We start from the raw sequence: 17,195 nt of genomic DNA, 5'->3' as shown, positions 1-17,195 counted from the left end.
TCATGCAGTTCAGTATTGAATATTTCCACCTAAAATCAAATCCCCTTGAGGTACACACCGAACTTCTCCATCCTTAAGCATCACCCACCAGGTGCTGCCAGGTCCTTGGGCAAAAACAATCCCACAAAGGGGCTCGCCTTTGCCTGAGGCAGGAGTAATCGAGACTGCCTTTCCTAACATATTTTTCATGTGTATTACAGGGACTTCATCTCCTTCTACAGTACATAGAATTTTGAGTGGGAGGCCCAGCTCGACTGCTTGATCCTCGAGTGTTGACGGACCAAGTGGCTTTTGCTAAATGTGAATCCCAGTTTTTAAAGGTTCCACCACCCAGTGCCTTTAGTGTAGTTTTTAACAAACCATTGTACCTTTCAATTTTCCCAGAGGCTGGATATAGAATGATATGGAATGGTATGATATGGAATGGTATGATATGGAATGGATATATGGAATATGATATACCCACTCAATACCATGTTCTTTGACCCAATTGTCTATAATACTGTTTTTGAAATGAGTACTATTGTTTGATTCAATTCTTTCTGGCGTCCCGTGTCACCAAAGGACTTGCTTTTCAAGGCCTAAGATTGTATTCTGAGCCATAGCATGAGGTACGGCATATGTTTCCAACCATCCAGTGGTTGCTTCCACCACTGTAAGTACATAGCGCTTACCTTGACACGTTTGTGGAAGTATAATGTAATCAATCTGCCAGGCTTCTCCATGCTTATACTTTAACCATCGCCCCCCATACCATGCAGCCTTTAACCATTTAGCTTGTTTGATTTTGGCGCAAGTTTCACATTAATGAACAACCTGTGAAATAGTGTCCATAGTTAAGTCCACCCCTCAATCGCGTGCCCATTTATATGTTGCATCTCTACCTTGATGCCTGAAGCATCATGGGCCCACCGAGCTAGGAAAAGTTCACCTTTATGTTGCCAGTCCAAGTCCACCTTAGCTACTTTCATCTTAGCAGCTTGATCCGCTTGTTGGTTGTTTAGATGTTCCTCGGTGGCTCGACTTTTAGGCACGTGAGCATCTACATGATGAACTTTCACAGGCAGGCTCTCTAGCCGAGCAGCAATGTCTTGCCACAGTGTGGCAGCCCAGATGGGTTTACCTCTGCACTGCCAGTTGCTTTTCTTCCATTGCTGTAGCCACTTCCACAAGGCATTTGTGACCATCCATGAGTCAGTAGAGAGATAAAGTACTGGCCACTTTTATCGTTCAGCAATGTCCAAAGCCAGCTGGATGGCTTTCGCTTCTGCGAATTGACTAGATTCACCTTGTCCTTCAGCAGCTTCTGTAACTTGTTGTGTGGGACTCCACACAGCAGCTTTCCACCTTCCATGTTTACCTACAAGATGGCAGGATCCATCTGTGAACAGTGCATACTGCTTTTCAGTCTCTGAAAGTGTATTATATGGTGGTGCTTCTTCAGCCCGTGTTACTTCCTCCTCATCTGGAGACATCCCAAAGTCTTTACTTTCTGGCCAGTCTGTAATCACAGTCCCTGGGCGACTGGGACTTCCAATCTGAGCTCATTGCATGATCAACGCAATCCATTTACTCCATGTAACATCAGTTGCATGATACGTAGAGGGAACCGTGCCTTTGAACATCCAGCTCAGCACCGACAGTCAAGGTGCTAGGAGAAGCTGTGCTTCAGTGCCAATCACTTCTGAAGCAGCTCGCACTCCTTCATATGCTGCTAGTATCTCTTTTTCAGTTGGAGTATAGTTGGCCTCAGATCCTTTGCATCCTCAACTCCAAAAACCTAAGGGTCGACCTCGGGTTTCTGCTGATGCTTTCTGCCAAAGGCTCCAGGTAAGTCAATTATCTCTGGATGCAGTGTAGAGCACATTTTTAACATCTAGTCCAGTCTGAACTGGTCTGAGGGCCACCGCATGAGTTATCTCACGCTTAATTTGTTCAAAGGCTTGTTGTTGTTCCGGGCCCCAGTCTAATTGGTTCTTTTTATGAGTCACTCGATAGAGAGGGCTCACAATCTGGCTGTAGTCAGGAATATGCATTCTCCAAAAACCTACAATGTCCAAGAAAGTCTGTGTCTCCTTTTTATTAGTAGGTGGAGACATCATGCAATTTTGTTGATCACATCCACTGGGATCTGATGACACCCATCTTGCCATTTTATTCCTAAAAACTGGATCCCTCATGCAGGTCCCTTGACCTTGCTTCATTTTATGGCAAAACCAGCATCCAAAAGAATCTGAATTATTCTCTCACCTTTCTCGAAGACTTCTTTCGCTGTGTCGCCCCATACAATGATATAATCAATATATTGCAAGTGTTCTGGAGCTTTACCTTGTTCCAGCGTGGTCTAGATCAGTCCATGGCAGATGATAGGACCGTGTTTCCACCCCTGGGGCAAGCGATTCCATGCATACTGGATGCCCCTCCAGGTGAAAGCAAACTGCGGCCTGCACTCTGCTGCTACAGGAACAGAGAAAAATGCATTAGCAATGTCAATTGTAGCATACCACTTTGCTGCCTTTGACTCCAGTTCAAATTGCAGTTCTAGCATGTCAGGCACAGCAGCACTCAATGGTGGCCACAATAGCCTACAGTTAGTCTCCACTCGCCACTAGACTTACGCACTGGCCAAACTGGGCTGTTAAAACGTGAGCGAGTCTTACTGATCACACCCTGGCTTTCCAGTTGACGAATCAACTTCTGGATAGGAATCAAAGAGTCTCAATTGGTGCAATATTGTCAGCGATGCACCATCATGGTAGCAATTGGCACCTGCTGATCATCAACCCTCAGCAGTCCTACAACAGAAGGGTCATCTGAGAGACCAGGCAAATCAGACAGCTGTTCAATTTTCTCAGTGTCCACAGCTGCTATACCAAACGCCCACTGTCACGGAGGCACCCTGAAGTTAGTTAGGGGCCAACAGGCTCCAAAACAAACTTTTATTTGGTAAAAAACGGTACAGCAGATTGACCTGTGGAAGATGGGGTTTTAGCTCTCCAAAGTGACTTGAATACAGGTTCAAATATCAGCTGAGGTAATTAGTAAAGGTACAGCAACTAATACCACTAGAGATCCACAGTGTGCATATACGTGGCTTCACCAAAAACAATGCCAGAGCCGTCCCTGAGTCCGGGAAATGTATACACTTGCCTGAATCTGGCAAGGAATTATTAAACAAAATACACGTGTTTATATTGAAGCACGGAGTAAGCACTAACGATCCTATGAGGAATTAAAGAAAATTTTATCACTCACCCACGTGGCTCGGTGCGGGGGGGAACCCTGGTCCCAGGAGATCACCTTAGGCAGCCATTCTGCCTAAGGGGGAGGGCTCTCGGGCACAGCATCTGACTCGTGCTCCAAGAGCACAAGGCGTGGAGGCTCCACAAGGAGTGGAGCCTCAACGAGAATCCTGTTTTATACAGCCTGATCAGATCTGACTGTAGGCATTCCAGAAGCTTCTCTGCACCCCCACTCTGGCTGTGGGGTGCCCCTGAAGCTTCCAAGCTTCCCCAACACTGGCCGTGGGTGCCTAGCGACTCCTTGGCGCCTCTGTGCTCCCTTCTCTTCTCTCTCAACAACCCTGGCCAGCATGCTCTGGAGTCAAAACACAAGAAGCTGTTAGCCTCAAGCAGCAGAGAGACAGGGAGATGTGTCTACGCCTTCCATATCGAAAGAAAGGAGGGGGAGAGAGGTGGGTTAGCATTCTGCCACAGTTGACTCTGTGACTACAGTCATGATCTGACAGGCATCTTGGAGTGGTAATGCAGTCACCTCTTGCCTCCAAAGTAAAAAGGGGACACTTCTGCCATGAGCCTTAATGTCCACTGTGGATTACCATACCTGAGGTATACAAAACAACTTCTTCATAAACAATAGAATAGTGAAATTACAACAATTGCAATCATTCACCAGTTAGGCCCTAGTATAGCAACAATTGTCCCCTGAGTTCTCTGTAATTTGTCCTTGTGATGATCCAGCTTATACAGTTCATTGATGTTTCCAGTAGCAGTCCTGCCTCCTGAATGGTTCGTTGGTGTCCTGGTGCCAGTTCCAAGAACTGACTTTAACCACCAGATGGATCCTCTTCCACCCTGTCATCTTCTTCTTGTCCTGCCAGAGAACACAAAGACAGACCTCAGTCCTGAGTGAGGAACCGGGCTTTCAGAGTCAGTAGTCTGGAACTATCCACCAGGCACTAATATGGTAGGTTTTCCCATTCTCATGGAGGACTTCCCAGGCATATAACCCTCTGGGTTTTGCTAGAATCATGGGCATAATACCAGTGGACAGTAATTTTACCATGACAGGCTGGCCCAGTTGTATTTTTGGGGGCTGTTTTTCCTCTTTGTCTGTTGTCAAGTTGCTATCTGTCAGTGGCTTTTCAGGACAAAACACCCTGACTTTGGGGCTTCCATAGCTTCCCCAGCAGTTATTTGAAAGGAAGACAGCTTGTGCTAATCACTTGTCCCAGTTGTGTCATGATACATCTGCATATTTTTTAATTAAACCATTGGTTCATTCCACAATCCCATTGGCTTGGAGATAGTATGGTATATGAAACACCCACTTAATACCTTCTCCCTTAGCCCAGTCTTGAACCACGGCACCTGAAAAGTGTGTTCCATTATCACTTTGGATATTCTCAGGAGTGGGTAGGACACTAAACTACCCACACAGCGCTTGCACGGTTTGATCTCCAGTGGCGGTGTTGACAGCAGTGGCCACTGATAATCCTGATACTACCTCTACCCCCACCAGGATGTATTTCTTTCCGTTAGAGGGTCTCAATGGCCTGACACAGTCAACTTGCCATGTGCTCCAGAGAGTCTTGCCCTGCCTGATATGTAGGGCTGGGGCCTGATTTGGGTGATCAGCTTTAAGTCTGATCCGACATTGTGGACAGGCTGTAAGAATTGCTTCACATGTTCCCATGGACACTGGCCATCCCTGGGATCAGCATTCATAATAAAGATCTGCTTTTCCAGAATGACCTCACTTAAGGAGTAACCATTCAGCTAACTGTGCCGCCTCCGGTATGCTGTCAGCTATTCTGATTTGGACTAGAAAATCAGCTTGGGGGAGCTGAAAGTCACTAGGGGGAGCTCTTGTATTAATTCGCAAAGTTCCTCATGACTTGGCAAAGATGATGGAGAGTGGTCCAGCAATGACCTCAGCCAGCTCCCTCAACATCCAAGAGTGCATCCCATCTGGACCCATGGATTTATGGATGTCCAGACTGCTTAAGTGTTCCCTAACACAGTCCTCATCAACCAAGGCAGACTCCTCCATTGTCCTGACTTCCTCTGAGGCCTCAGGGCTACGAGGCTTCTCAGGACAGCCTCCGGCACAGTAGACAGAAACAAAGGCGGCAATCAGTAACTCTGCCTTGTCTGTATCTTCTGTCACCAGGGCACCCACCTCATTCATCAGAGGGCCTACATTGCCTCTGGTGTTAGTTTTATCTGCCATGTATTTGAAAAAGCTCTTTCTGTTGTTCTTGAACCCTCGTGCCACCTTTAATTCTAATGAGGCCTTAGCTTTCCTAGTTGCCTCCCTACATCCTCTGACAACAGCCTTATATTCTTCCCAAGAGGTCAGCCCCTTCTTCTATGATCTATAAACTCTCCTCTTCCACTTGAGCTTACCCAGCAGTTCCCCTCTTTAACCATGCACGTCTTCTGGATCCCTTCCTTGACTTCCTACGTGTCAGGATGCTCTGATCTTGAGCTTGGTAGAAGAAGTCCCTGAATATTAACCAACTATCTCGGGCCCCTTTACCTTCAAGCAGCTTTGCCCATGGGATTTGCTCTAGCCATTTTTTGAAAAGGCCAAAGTTCGCCTTGCAGAAGTCCAGGGTTACAATTCTGCTCGCTACTCTGTTCCTGCCACATGAGATCCTGAACTCCGCCATTTCATGATCACTGCAACCAAGGCAGCCCTCAACCTATACCACTTCAACCGGACTCTCCATGTTAGTGAGGATGAGGTCCAGCAGTGCACCTCTCCTAGTCGGCTCCTCCACCATTTGCATAAGAAAGTTATCATCAATGCACTGGAGAAACCTCCTGGACTGTGGCTGGCTGGCTGAGTAGACCTTCCAGCAGACATCAGGGAAGTTAAAATCCCCCATGACAACCAGGGCCTGTGACTGTGAGGCTGCTCTCAGCTGCCTGTAGAAGGCCTCATCAACTTCCTGACCTTGATCTGGTGGTCTGTAATAGACACCCACAAGAGTGTCTCCCCTGTCAGCCTGCCCCTTGATCCTGACCCACACACTCCCCATACACTCCCCATACACTCTCAACTTGCTCCTGATCTGTGCTCAGACAGTACTCAATACATTGTAGTTGCTCTCTCACATAAAGAACAACTCCACCAGTCGGCCTGGCTGTCCTGTCTTTCCTGAGAAGGACATAGCCATCCATGACCACATGCCAGTCACGTGAGCTGTCCCACCATGTCTCCATAATTGCCACCAGATCATAATCTCCTGCCCGAACACAGGTTTCTAGCTCCTCCTGCTTGTTCCCCATGCTGCGTGCATTGGTGTACAAGCATTTCAGGGAGTGAGCTGAGCGTACTGATGCCACCCTAGGGGGATGGGAGGCCTCCCAGTCCCCATCAAGTCTAGAATGCTGCCCCACTGATGCAAGCCCACCTAGAACCCTATCCCCCTTCAAGTCTAGTTTTAAAGCTCTCCACATTAGCCCTGCTAATTCCTGACCCAGCATCCTTTTGTCCCTGCGGGATAAACCATTCCCACACATCACTGTGTGGACTGGTGTCCTATAAATCACAGTATCACGGTATGTTTGGGATTGGAAGAGACCTCAGAAGATCATCTAGTCCAATCTCCCTGCCAGAGCAGGAACGCCTAGATGAGGTCACACAGGAACATGTTCAGGCAGGTTTTGAATGTCTCCAGAGAAGGAGACTCCACAACCTCCCTGGGCAGCCTGTTCCAGTGCTCTGGCACCCTCACTGAGAAGAAGTTTTTTCTCAAATTTAAGTGGAACCTCTGGTGTTCCAGCTTGATCCCATTACCCCTTGTCCTATCATTGTTTGCCACCGAGATGAGCCTGGCTCCATCCTCGTGGCATTCACCCTTTATATATTTATGAGCATTAATAAGGTCACCCCTCAGTCTCCTCTTCTCCAAACTAAAGAGACCCAGCTCTCTCAGCCTTTCTTCATAAGGGAGGTGCTCCACTCCCCTAATCATCTTTCTTGCCCTACGCTGGACCCTCTCCAGCAGTTCCCTGTCCTTCCTGAACTGAGGAGCCCAGAACTGGACACAATATTCCAGATGTGGTCTCACCAGGGCAGAGTAGAGGGGAAGGAGAACCTCTCTCGATCTACTAACCACCCCCCTTCTAATACACCCCAGGATGCCATTGGCCTTCCTGGCCACAAGGGCAGAGTGCTGGCTCATGGTCATCCTGTTGTCCACCAGGACCCCCAGGTCCCTTTCCCCTACACTGCTCTCTAATATGTAATTTCCCAACCTATACTGGAACCTGGGATTGTTCCTGCCCAGATGCAGGACCTTACACTTTCCCTTGTTAAATTTCATTAGGTTATTCCCCACCCAACTCTCCAGCCTGTCCAGGTCTCGCTGGATGGCAGCACAGCCTTCTGGCGTGTCAGCCACTCCTCCCAGCTTAGTGTCATCAGCAAACTTGCTGATAGTAGACTCAGTTCCCTCGTCCAAATTGTTAATGGATATATTGAATAATATTGGCCCCAGTACTGACCCCTGAGGCACTCCACTAGATACTGGCCTCCAACTAGACTCCGCACCATTGACTACCACTCTCTGGCTTCTCTCCTTAAGCCAGTTTGCAACCCACCTCACTACTCTATTGTCTAGACCACACCTCCTCAACTTAGCTGTGAGGATGCTGTGGGAGACTGTGTCAAAGGCTTTACTGAAGTCAAGGTAGACCACATCCACCGCTCTGCCACCTTGTTACATTCTCATAAAAGGCTATGAGGTTGGTCAAGCATGACTTATCCTTGGTAAAGCCATGCTGACTGCCCCTAATAACCTTCTTATCCTTGATGTGCCTTGAGATGGCACCAAGGACAAGACGTTCCATTACTTTCCCAGGGACAGAGGTGAGGCTGACCAGTCTATAATTACCTGGGTCCTCCTTCTTGCCCTTTTTAAAGACTGGAGTGTCATTTGCTTTCCTCCAGTCCTCGGGCACCTCTCCCGTTTCCCAAGACTTGGCAAAGATGATGGAGAGCGGTCTAGCAATGACTTGAGCCAGCTCCCTCAGCACCCGCGGGTGCATCCTATCTGGACCCATGGATTTATGGATGTCCAGACTATTGAATTGCTCCCTAACCCAGTCTTCATCAACTAAAGCAAACTCCTCCATTGACCTGGCTTCATCTGGGGTCTCAGGGGTACAGGGCTCCCCAGGACAGCCTCCGGCAGAGTAGACAAAGAAGGCATCCAGTAATTCTGCCTTCTCTGTATCTTCTGTCACCAGGGCACCCACTCCATTCATTAGTGGGCCTACATTGCCTCTGGTGTTAGTTTTATCTGCTATTTATTTGAAAAAGCTCTTTTTGTGGTCCTTGACCCCTTTCGCAAGGTTTAATTCTAAGGAGGCCTTGGCTATCCTAGCTGCCTTCCTACATCCTCTAGCCCCAGCCTTATATTCCTCCCAAGTGGCCAGCCCCTGCTTCCATGACCTGTAAACTCACCTCTTCTGCTTGAGCATACCCAATAGATCTCTATTTAACCACAGAGGTCTCCTGGCTCCCTTCCTTGACTTCCTGTGTGTTGGGATGCTCTGATCCTGAGCGTGGAAGAATCAATCTCTGAATGCAATCCAGCTATCTTGGGCCCCTTTTCCTTCAAGCAGTCTTGCCCATGGGATTTCCCCCAGCAATTGCTTGAAAAAGCCATGGATGCTAAAGTCCAGGGTTGCAATTCTACTTATTGCCCTGGTCATACTACACAAGATGCTGAACTCCACCATCTTGTGGTCACTGCAACCCAGGCAGCCCTCAACCTTTACTGCTTCGACCAGACCCTCCTTGTTAGTGAGGATGAGATCAAGCAGCGCTCCTCTCCTAGTTGGCTCCTCCACCATTTGCATAAGAAAGTTATCATCAGTGCACTGGAGGAACCTCCTGGACTGTGGCTGGCTGGCTGAATGGTCCTTCCAACAAACATCAGGAAAGTTAAAATCCCCCACAACAACCAGGGCCTGAGACTGTGAGGCCACTCTCAGCTGCCCATAGAAGGCCTCATCAACTTCCTCAGCCTGATCTGGTGGCCTGTAACAGACACCCACAACAGTGTCACCCCTGCCAGCCTGCCCCTTGATCCTGACCCATACACTCTCAACTCACTCCTCATCCGCTCCTGGGCAGAATTTAGTACATTGTAGTTGCTCTCTCACATAGAGAGCAACTCCACCACCACGCCTGGCTGGCCTGTCTTTCCTGAAAAGGACATAGCCATCCATGACCACATTCCAGTCATGTGAGCTGTCCCACCATGTTTCTGTAATTGCCACTAGATCATAATCTCCCGACCGAACACAGGATTCTAACTCCTCCTGCTTATTCCCCATGCTGTGCGCATTGGTGTACAGGCATTTCAGGGAGCATGTCGAGCACGCCAATTTCTCCCTAGGGGTACAGGAGGCCACCTGGTCCTCATTGGTTCTAGAATGCTGCCTCACTGGGACAAGCCCAGCTATAACCCCATCCCCCTTCAAGCCTAGTTTAAAGCTCTCCAAATGAGCCCAGCTAATTCCTGTCCCAACCTCCTTTTGCCCCTGCAAGATAAGCCTTTCCCACGTATCACTGTCCGGACTGGAGTCTTATAAAACCAGCCATTATCAAAAAATCCAAAGCCCTGCCTGTAGCACCAGCCTTGGAGCCAATCATTTACAGTCTGAATTTTCCTGTTCCATCCCACATCGTCATTCGAAGATGGAAGGAGTGAAGAGAAGATCACTTGAGCCCCAGAGTCCTTCATCATCCTTCCCAAGGCCTTGAAATCGTTCTTCATTCCCCTCAGACTACGCGAAACAGCTTCCTCCCCATCTCTCTGGAAGACCAGCAGCGGGTAGTAGTCTGTCGGGTGCATCAGTTTGGGGAGCTCTCTAGTGATATCCTTGATCCGGGCACCAGGTAGACTGCAAACTTCCCTATGATGAGGGTCAACCCTGCATATTGGACCCTCTGTTCCTCTCAGGAGGGAATTTCCTGTTACAATTAGCCTTCTTTCCTTCTTATTGGAGGCAGTCTTGAGTTGTGTAGTCAGCTGCCTCTTCCTAAGTGACCTTGTAGGCAGGTCTGGCACCACCTCCTCACCTACCTCTTCTTCAAGATCCAGGGCCTCAAACCTATTATGTAGGGGCACCTGGGGAGGCAAAGCAGGCGGGGAAGGGGGCTGCCCATGACGCCGAACTGGAGTACGCTTCCACCCCTCATCGTCTTTTCGGTCCCCTACCTCTGCCCGACAGCGACAAAGGTAGGGAGTGTTTCGGGACTTCCCCCCCTCTGCCCGAGGTGGCAGGGGGTCTGTCTCCTTTTGGGGGGTACCTCCCTGGGGCCTTACCGACTGGCACGCCAGGGTGTTACTCCACCAGTCGATCTTCCTTTCACACTCCCTGATGGTCCTCAATCTCTCAACCTCCTCCTTAAATTTCACCACCATGCTGAGCAGATCTTGCACCTGCTCACACCTCACGCAGGTGGAATGCTGGCCTCCCTCCCCCGGCAGCAGCAGGCTCTGGCACACCCTTCCTTGCCTGTTGCTTCTGAACAGCCTGTAGCCATTGATAGTTGCACTCCAGTAACAAAACCTGTCCTACCAAGTTTCAGTAAGGTCCTCTAGATCACAGCCTTCTAGCAGCACGGTGGCTTCCACGTCCTCTTGTTTGTTGCCCATGCTGCATGCACTGGTATAGAGGCACTCCGGCTGGGCTGTTGGCCATGTCACCCTATTAGAGGAACACTTCTGAAGTCCTTTGAAGTATTTCTCTGGTGTTTTCCTTTTGGCCTCTATTACCTTGTTTCCCTGAAAATAAGACCTACCCCGAAAATAAGTCCTTGCATGATTTTTCAGGATTTTTGAGGATGCTTGAAACATAAGCCCTACTCCAAAAATAATCCCTAGTTACAGTTCATTAAAAAAGTAAATTTAAATGGTGTCCAGACAACTATACATGTAAAAAAGTAAGTATAGTTTGGACCAAAAACTGTATAAGACCCTGTCTTATTTCAGGGAAACAGGATACCTCAGGAGCCCCTGGCTCATCTCCATAAGACTTGGAGTGTGCTCCAGTGTGGCCAGTACGTCTTAGGTCCACTGGCTGAGGGTCCTCACTAGCACCCTGCCCATCTGTCCTTGTGTTGTTATGTTATCCCACAGCTTGTCACGGGCAAGCCTGATATTGTCCCCCTCCCCCATCATGTCTAAATTTCAAACACATACATTAAACATGTATTCCTTTTCTGGGTTAAGTAAAGGTGGCCTGTCCACCCATGTCAAATCTGGCTGATAGTTGAAAAATTTGATGATAAATTGACCAGTTTGATGTATTACAGAGGCGTCATGATTTATTCCCACTATCTCTACCTCAGGCTGGAACCAGTGGTTTCAGTTGACTGAGTAGACACTGTTCAATGAAGAGCTGTTATAATCATCGAAGTTTAGGTTAGTCTATAAGAAGGAAATAATGCTCTGTTAGTCAGAAGATAGTATGCTAATTAGATCAAGAAGAGAATCTACTTCATTATCCATTGTAAAGCAGCCCGTGCCTGGCTTACAAACAAATATACAATATCAACCAAAGAGAAAAGCGCTCTATTTGACATTATACAGGCAACTTTTTATTTTCAGGACATGGAGAGGCCTAATTCCAACAATATCTCGTAATTGCCAGAAAACCATTTCCCATGGGACACCAATGGAAAGCCCATAAATTTGACAGTGTTGGCATTCACCAATTCCTATTCATATTTTCTGGCTTCTTCTAGTGCTGTGTCTGCCAAGGGTATTATTTTACTTTCAAATCTAATGGTCACATCCATTACAAGGGCTACTTGCCCTTTCACAAATATTAAATCTGGCTTATACAGGTTGTTTCTTTTGCCTTTTATTAGAGGTTCTTTAAATATAAGCCAGTCCTTTTTCTTAGCCTCTGCAGCCAACAGTTCATATAGTTGGTTATGTCTTTTAATTCTGGTCTCTTGAACCGCAGGGCAATATACAGTTACATGGGAACATGTCTCATTATCTGCTTGGCAGTGTCTACATCTTTTATTTTGTTTGTTTGGCCTACCCCTGGCCAGAAACTCTCTTGTAGAGTAGATGTTAGCTCTTAATTGCAGTGCCGTGCTGAGTTTCCTGTGGGGAATACCCCTATAGTGTATAATCCAATCATTACTGATCTTATCCCTCTCAAAGTTGGCAATACCCAGTCCCTGAGGAAAGAGCTTGATCCAATTTATAAATTCTCACTTTCTCCAGTTGCAGGGTCTTGGAAAGATCTTTTTGGGAGCAGATATTTTCCATTCTGAGAGTAGTTCCTCCCCAACCAACTCTCTAGGCATCATAATAGGTAGTCTGGGATCCCAGATAGATGGTATTTTATCTTTGTCCCCTCCAGCTGTAATCCATAATTTCTCTAATTCTCTCTTTTCCTCTCAGGCAATTTCCCTCATTGTCTCATCCGAAGACTGTGCAATTCTGTGTAGTCTTTGGGCCTGCACACTGGGGATCAGCCCCATTAGTCTTACTGATATCTCGGCTTCCATCCCAAGTACTGGAGCATATGATGGCATCACAAGTACTGGGTGGTAGATGTAGCCACCCCTTGACAGATTTTCTGATCACCAAGTCAAGGTTTTCCAGGTATGTCACTTTAACATCTGCCTGGTCAGCCAAGTAGATCAATCTCAGGATTGCATATCCCTTCAACATGTCAATCCTTTGCATAGGTTTTAAAGGTGCCTTTTCAATGCAATGTAACCAAACTTTGACCTTCTCCAGTAATTCTGGTCTCGTTATTCCAGTCTAAGGGTTAACGTGTAAACTCAAGTACCTCTCAGAATTACCAGGATCTGTCATATTCAGGGGGTGCCATTGATGGTCCATGAAGGACGGTCATTGATCATGTATGTGTCCTTCGTTGGCTGAATGTAAAAGTCATGGCACTTCTCTCACTGCATCCTGAGGCCCGTTAATTCACAAAAGACCTCCAGGATTTCAATGTTCCTTTATATTCCCTCCCATGATCCACTCAGCAATACCAGATTGTCTGCAAAGGCCATAGATGTTATATTTTTCAAACAGTGCTGGAAACTAGACCCTTCTTCCTCTAACTTAAACAGCAGAGGGTCCACAGATAAGTTAAATAACAGTGGAAATATGGGGTGACCTTGCGTTGCACCAATCCAGATCCTAATAGGATCTGATTGTTCATTCTTCAGGAAAATGTAGGTGTTAATATTAAAATACATGTTCTTTATCAGTGCAATAATATGTTCATCCATGCCTTTTTGTCTGAGAGACATTATGATGTGTTCATGACTCACAGTGTCAAAGGCCTTGGCGAGGTCAATAAATACCACCCCCAAAGGGCAATGATCTCTTTTTGAGCTTCAAATCAGTAGTTGTAAAAATTTCAGATTCTCTGCACACCCAGCTGGCTTTATAAAGCCTTGCTGCCATGGACTTATTGGACAGACCTTAGTCAATCTACTTGTTATAATCCTTGAGAATAATCTCAAGACAATTGATCCGATGGTTATTGGATGCCAGTTATTGATATCCCTCTGGTGTTCTGGTTTTGCCGACTTTGATATTAATACTGACCAACATTCTTTCACCATGTCGGGTACCGATCCAGAGACTAGCCACAGTCTGGAAAGTGTCATGAGTTGAAAATAATTGGGATCTATTTTCATGAAATCTCTCAAGATCAGCCCATCTGGTTCTGGTGCCGAGTTCTTATTCATCTCCAAAATGTTTTTTGAGATTTCTTTTGCAGTAATCATGGCTTCGAATGCAGAATTCTCAGTGCCCTTGAATGTTCCAGGTTATTCCCATCTTGACTTGAACATGTTGTGCGTCTCATCAGATGGGATATTACGCTTCAGGGATGATACTGGCTAGTTTTTCTCTATCAAGGTGAAACAACTGCTGGAATTGTAGAAACTGTCCCTTCTTTATTGCCCTCTTCCTCATCCACTCCTTTTGTGGTCCAGGAGGATGGGCACCATGGGCCTCTTGGAGCCTTCTTTCTTGGTGTGCATTGGGCCTCATACGCAAGTTGGAATATCAGTCCACAGTTGTATCATCAACGGTGATTGATTGATCTTTCCCGCCTTTTTCAAAGCTTCTCTGAAGAGTGGACAGTTTCTTAGATGTTATCCAGTCCGAAACAATCTTTTGATAGTGGGATCTCAGACCCCCATCCACTCATGGCCCTGTTCTCCCCAGATGGTCACCTTCCTTCTCAAGATATTTCCTCCATTCATGATCTTGTTCCCTTCTTTATATCGAACTTTTGCAAAGTCCTCTTATCTGTTTCACTGTTTTTGTCAGAATGTATTCTGCAATCAGCTTATTGATGGTCTTACTCCACTCCAGCTGTCTACCCAACTTTTTCAACATCACTATCTCTTCATCTGTCCAGCACTGAGGATATACCCCCTTGCATTAGTCGCCTTAGGGCATGAGGTTTCAACCTGCTCAGTATTCCATACAACTGGATGAGCGAGCCGTTTGTGTTGTCCCCATCCAATCTTAGAGTCGAAGACTCTTTTGCATTCCTTGTAGGCCCATCCCTGTATTGGGGTGGGTCCCACAACACCTTTACACCTGGGAAAATGGCAGACAATACTATAGTGATTAACATTCATTCATCCACAATGCACACACTGGTACAAGATCTTTTTCCTTCCATGAGTCCTCTTTGGGTGTTCACTCAGTCCCATCATTTTTCCTATCTGGTTCCCACAGCATGGACACGTTGGATTTTTGTCCTGGACCTTCACCAGTGGTGTATCCGCCACTGGTAACTCAGTCCAGGTAGCCAGGATAGGCATAGGTGGTGTTACAGGATATTGCGCAGGCACTGCTGCACCCAAAGATGAGAGATCTTTTTCCTCCTCATCACTCGCTGGCCTCACAAGGCTTGAGCTGATGTTATTGCTTGAGAGTATTGGGGAGGTTGGGACCTCATATACCTCCAGTACCACAGTCAGTCATTCAACCTGAGTGGAGAGACCGTGCTAATCCAAACAATCTGCACCCTCATTCACAAGCTCCAACCTTTTAAAGTCCATCCCCAGCTCCACCAGTTGATTTGTGTCACTGATGGTATTTGTGACCTTTGTCTCACACAAGTCCAAGGGACTTGTGTGTGTGGCTGCAGAAATGAACATTATTCATAACAATTGGCCCATTTTTGCCCCGATTATGTGAGAGTTAGTCAAAACTGGCCAGAGCAACCTTCAAATTCAGCCGACTTGGCCCAACAACACCCATGGGCATGGGCTTAGGGCAACAGTAAAAGATTGTTGCCAGAAATTTGAATCACCAAGATTAGAAGCTATCAACCTGTTGGTGAGACAGTTGATAGGGTGGAGGTAACTATAATTCTGTATCACTGGGGCAGAGGCCAACTGTCATTTAAAACTCTGTCATAAGTCCCGCTAGCTCATGTGCAAAGACTCTCTTCCCCCTTTGAGAAAGGTGAACCCCATCTGATGCCAGCAAACCTGGTGCCATATAGCTAATCCTATTATCAAAAAACCCAAAATTGTGGCAGAGGCACTAGCCACTGAGCCATGTATTAAGACTCTGTCCATCTGTTTCTTCTAATGTCACTGACAGAACTGGAAGGACAGAAGAAAAAATAGCCTGTGCTCCCGATTCCCTCACCAACCGTCTCAAAGCCCTGATGTCTCTTTTGATTGCCCTTGGACTATGCATTGCAGCTTCATCACCACCCATATGAAATACCAGCAATGGCTTGTAGTCCAAGTGGCATACCAGGCTAGGAATTTTCCTGGTGATGTCTTTAACCCAGGCCCCAGGGAGGCAGCAGATCTCCCTAAGGGGAGGAGCTGTCTGACATATTGGCCCCTCTGTTGCCCTCAGAAACGGGTCAGGTACAACTCTAACCCATCTTTTCTTCCTCATGGAGGTGGCTGTGATACAGGGGGTACACCTTTCTGACCCTGTCAACACATCTGGTGTAGATGTACATATGTATCTGTACATACTTATATGAATATACATATATCAAGTGTATCTAGATAGAAATAAAAACTACAGGCATGTTTTTACACTCCTTTATATATATTTTGCTCTCTGCATATGCATATACGTATAAATATATATATGTAGTGCCCTGTTAAGATGTCCATCTGATGCTGTATCATCTCAGGGTCACTAGCATCAGCCAGAACATAAGGTTTTAAAACTTGCTATTACTTTTTCTGGGTTATTAGTTCTTCCTGAGAGTATTAATGTCTTTCTTGTTGGGCTCCCAGAACAGTCAGTTTTCTTCTGGGTCAAAATAACCCGAATAATTTAACAAAACAGAAGAGCCAGTTTACATGGAGAGATGATGAAAAGGCTGCTTTTGAACAGGCTAAACACGTTGTCTCCCATGCTGTAGTATTAGGTATCAGCCAACCCCACAAACTAAGTTCTAGTATCACGTGATGATATACATACCACCTTGGAGTTTGTGGCAAGGAGGGAAGGTGAGGCAATTCAAGTGTAGGGTGATGAGCAGTGTATAAGGGATGCACCACAGGGATTAGTAAGTGACAAGTGGACAGCTGGACAGTGTATGGGAAACCACTGTGAAGTCAGGACTTATGGAAGGAGACGGCAAAAAGAACCAGGGGAATTCAAACCTGTGGGTTTGACAAGCTGATGGTCACATCACCTAAGGTGTTGGGGAAGAGAGGGAGCACAATGCTATGGCAGATCTGTCCACTCAAATTAGGAGTGTTATTTTATTTCCTGATGCTCTGTCTCCCAATACTAATTTTCTGATGAGGGAACCCTTGCTTAGCAGGCATATGAGAAGTTCAGACACTTCGATGTTGATGGACATATAAATGTGGCTGCATGCAGTCTGTGCAATACTGAAAGCCAGTAAGTTACCTCAGTAGCCTTATAAGCAGATTCAGTG

The sequence above is a fragment of the Nesoenas mayeri genome (assembly GCF_963082525.1).
Source record: "Nesoenas mayeri genome assembly, chromosome: 1".
In the NCBI taxonomy this organism is placed as follows: Eukaryota; Metazoa; Chordata; class Aves; order Columbiformes; family Columbidae; genus Nesoenas; species Nesoenas mayeri.
This window is presented reverse-complemented; position numbering follows the sequence as displayed.